Source organism: Myotis brandtii, unplaced genomic scaffold (genome assembly GCF_000412655.1).
Source record: "Myotis brandtii unplaced genomic scaffold, ASM41265v1 scaffold465, whole genome shotgun sequence".
NCBI lineage: Eukaryota > Metazoa > Chordata > Mammalia > Chiroptera > Vespertilionidae > Myotis > Myotis brandtii.
Window position 1 is genome coordinate 841,105 of NW_005367775.1, and position 4,787 is coordinate 845,891.

Genomic DNA, 4,787 nt, shown 5'->3' on the forward strand with positions numbered 1-4,787 from the left:
TTTCTCTCTCATCGATGTTTCTAACTCTCTATCTCTCTCCCTTCTTCTCTGTAAAAAATCAATAAAATATATTTAAAAAAAAAATGAGATTGGAATTTAAGCTTTAACATATATTCGCAAATTCTTTTTGGGAGTTTCGTGATAAATACTTTAACTGCAATTACATAGTTGTTTAGTCACTTATATCAATATTTAATCAGAAGTTATATTATAAAAATTTTAAGTGATACTGTTTTGTGCCATTTAATTGCTGATCCAGTTTCTGAGTTCTATCTATGTTGTCTGTCAGTTGCTTACTGTGCAAAGAAAACTTTTCCCTATAACTCCATAGTGTTGTCTGAATCAAACACAAAGACATTTCAGAATCCCTTGAAGTAGAGGTCCAAAATAAAATACCCTATTTTTGATGTTTTTTAAACTTTTACCTTGAGGCAAGATGTAGAGTAAAATTTTATTCTAAAATAGTATTTTAAACTAGCTGAATTTGCTGTTCAGTAACTTATTTTGCCTCTTCTAATTTGTTGTTGCTCTTTTTTTTTTGAATTCCAAAGGGCTGTGTCTATTTTTCTTGGTCAATTTCAGTAACGTCTAATGGACTGTTTGATTAATTATATCATTAAAATGAGATTGGAATTTAAGCTTGAACATATATTCGCAAATTCTTTTTGGGAGGTTCGTGATAAATACTTTAACTGCAATTACATAGTTGATTAGTCACTTATATCAAGATATTTAATCAGAAGTTATATTATAAAAGTTTTAAGTGATACTATTTTGTGCCATTTAATTGCTGATCCAGTTTCTGAGTTCTGTGTATGTTGTCTGTCAGTTGCTTACTGTGCAAAGAAAATTTTTTCCTATAACTCCATAGTGTTGTCTGAATCAAACACAAAGACATTTCAGAATCCCTTGAAGTAGATGTCCAGAATAAAATACCCTATTTTTGATGTTTTTTAAACTTTTACCTTGAGGCAAGACGGAGAGTAAAATTTTATTCTAAAATAGTATTTTAAACTAGCTGAATTTGCTGTTCAGTAACTTATTTTGCCTCTTCTAATTTGTTGTTGCTACAGAATTTTTATATAGTGTATTTAGCATAGGCTCACATGCCATTGTATCACGTCATTTTATCACTTATCATTATTCTGATTTAAATAATATTTAACAAACATCTTTTGCAGAGTCAACATTTTCTTTGCATATTTAATGCCAAGAAACACAGACTGAATTGCTTGCCAAAAACTGAGTGTAATTTCCCCCCCTCAGATTTGCCATTTATTAAATGTAAAGACTGCTGGTAGGATATTTCCTTCTGGATTTTGACTTTCAGGGATGGATTTTAGTGAAAAGATAGGAAAGATTTAGTGATTAACAACATCAGGTAAAGAGTTTAGACAGTTCTAATGGGCTCCTCTACATTGTTAATTCCACTTAACAGAACTGATTTGTTCAGTCATCTGTGAATGCATATGATGAGTGAGACTGTTGGTCTGAAATGTCTCATGATGTTTCACAGTTAGAGATTAATAAGTCATACTATTACTTCCAGGAGCTGGCGATGATACACGAACTTGGGGACCACCTTTTGTGGGGACAGAAAGTACTTATTTTCTCAGTGTAAATCGAAATAAAAAAGTAAGAATATAATTTTTTCTGCTTTCTTTTTGTAATTCTCTTATAAAAACAAAACTTTTGATATCCTGGTTTGTTTGTTTTTACCCTTTTCTGTAGATGTAATTAATATTTTAAATAAGGTGAAATTTTATTCATTCAACAGTTACAAATAGAAACAATAGAGCTTTTTACTAATCTTCCCTACTAACTTAAAACAAGAATTTATAATGGAAATAATTTTATTAAATTTATTAGGTGGTTCTTTACATTTGTTATTATTTTGGAGATTGATAACTGCCTAAAAGTGGGTATTATAATTTGAAGCATTTTTACTGTAATCCTTGCTACATTCTAACATATCTAAATTGCAAATAAAATAAGTAAAGATGATTTAAATATTTCTTCAGGAGGAAAATGCATTTGCTTTAAGAGGAGAATCTATGGTATGATTTTCTCCCTTATTGAACTGTTAGTATTAACAAAGAATTTTATGATACCATTTTAATATATATATTTTAATTTTTAGAGTATAGCTGTTAATATCAAGGATCCAAAAGGGGTGAAAATCATCAAAGAGGTACAGTATACTCAATGAAAGGCATCTTACCACTGGGGTTGTAATTAGGGATTTGAGCAACAGAGTAAAAGTGTTTTAAAACTTTATTTAATTGACAATCTGTAATTTTTTTGTACATGCCATTTAAGAATTTAACTTTACTTTTATAGTAAGTATAATTTGCTTTATAATTTCTTTTATATTGTGTATAATGTTTCTTCACACTGTGAAGGTGGGTATTCCATTGTAGTACTGGCTGCTATTGACTGAGTGCCTCCTCTGTATCAGATCTTAGGCTTGAGCACTTTACTTACATTATCTTCTCAAATCCTCAGAATACATGAGGTATTACTAGTAGAGTCTTCATTTTCACAGGTGTGAAATGAGTCTGATGGGGCTTAAGTGATGCTCTAAAGATCACATAGCTAGTAAAAGGAGGAGCTGAAATTTTGAACCCTGGGTCATGTTACTGGCCAAAACTTTTTGTTGTTGTTAATCCTCACCAGAGGATATTTTTTCCATTGATTTTGAGAGAGAGTGGAAGGGCCCTTCATTCTCAGGCCCTTCTTTTTGTCTTCTCTGTAGTTATTATTATTACTAGTGACATGGTGTGCGAAATCATGAGGCCCCGCCCACCGCCCCGCCTTGACACCCTAACCTCTCTACCTAGAGCTTGAGTGCACCTGGCCCCGCCCCTGCCCCCTCCAGCCTTCTCTGGCTGCTTCAAGCCCCACCCTCGGTCCTGCGAGTCACCTCCGGCTGGTCCTGCCTCCTCTGGGTGCCTCCCCACTTTCGCCCTGTCTCTGGAGCAACATGGCGGCTTCCCCCCACTGCACACGCACATGCAGCCTCCTGCTGATCGGTCGTTATGGCATGAGGGTGTCATGACCATTATTATATAGGATTATATATATCTAAGGGATTGTTCTTTCCTTCATTCTTCTCTTTCTGCTCTATGTTTCTTAGTTTCATCTTTAGTTTCAGTTCCTACTTCTTTGCTTTTATTTCAGGATATTCTGATATTTTATCTAGTCAAGGTTTCATGTTTGATTGAACAGATACGGCATCATTTCAGTAGGGGTTCTCAATGTGACAGTGTTGGGTGGAATTCATAACTCTTACTACTAAGACATTTGAACATTGTAGGCCAACATGTATCATTCTGACCAAAATAAATGAATTGCTGGGACTTCCTTTTACTCTCCTTGGGTCTTGCTAGTGTCCACCACACTATAACTATTTTAAATTACACTTCATTGTGGGCTTGATTTCTCTGATTGATAACAATAAAGTACTTTTCAGCTCATAATAAACGTTGGTTGTCTGGAGACATTATTCATGCCTATGGGTTTTAGCTAGTTATATCACTTATAAGTTATGCATCTTACGGCCTAGAGGAAAAATTATTTTTGCCTAGTTTTTTTTTTTTCTTCAGGGCATGGATTTCTTTTTTGACCTTAAGAATAGTAAAATAACATCTGTACTAGTATTCAGACCTTGGCGTCTATTATGGCTAATATAATGGTCTAGATTATAGAAACAGTTCCAAAGTATTATACCAACCCAACAGTAGATATGTGAGAGCCCCCCAAAATATGACTCCTTTGTCAAGTAGGTTAACCAAAAACAGGTTGTGTGGAAAACAAAATTCTGCTTAAAAAATCTATGTGGAGCCTGGTATTTCCATGGCAATATGATATGATAACTTTCTAACATGTTATCTATATTTCAGATACTTTTCCATGTTAGTTGACAGTCACACTATCCATACCGTGTCCACAGAACAATGTGATAGGTTTTGTTTTCCTCCAACATTATACTGTGAAAAATTAAAACATAACAAAAACATTGAAAGATGCAACAATTTTAACATTTTGCTATATTTGCCTATTTACATATGTATTCATATGTGTATGCATCTGTTTATGTGTGTATTTTTGAACCATTTGAAAGTAAGTGGAAGATGTTGTGAAACTTTGTCCTTAAATCCTTCAGAATACATCTCCTACAGATAAGGATATTCTTTGACATAAAATTTAAAAATTATTTTATGATTTTTTAAAATATACTTTATTGATATTTTACAGAGAGGAAGGGAGAGGGATAGAGAGTTAGAAACATCGATGAGAGAGAAACATCGGTTAGCTGCCTCCTGCACACTCCCCACTGGGGGCGTGCCCGCAACTAAGGTACATGCCCTTGACCGGAATCGAACCTGGGACCCTTGAGTCCGCAGGCCGGCGCTCTATCCACTGAGCCAAACCAGCTAGGGCTATTTTATGATTTTTTAAACTCATAAATATGGTTACATTATCATTATCACTTTCTCCTCTACTTCTGATGTTGCTCATCCATTCTGTTCCTAAGTTACACCTAATAAAGAGAACTCAGAATTTGGTACGCTATATTTCAAATTGATTTTAGTTCTTATTTTACTCTGTGACTGGAAGGAAGAATTAGTTTTTCTCTTTGAGAAAGAAAGAGATGGTGGGTTCTCTAAGTCACAATTTTTTTTTTTAAATTTTGGGCAACATTCTAGAAGAGGTTATTAGGTAATTTGTGAGCAACTCGATGAGGCAGAGGTGATCAGCAGTAAAACTGGGAACCAGTCTTTTTT

General features: G+C 34.1%; 1 protein-coding gene across 1 annotated transcript in view; it reads left to right on the top strand.

Annotated features, from left to right (window-relative positions):
* The window catches only part of SUGCT (succinyl-CoA:glutarate-CoA transferase), a 602,125-nt gene that overhangs the window by 5,993 nt on the left and 591,345 nt on the right, over positions 1-4,787 (top strand). The gene's annotated exons all lie outside the window — the stretch shown is intronic.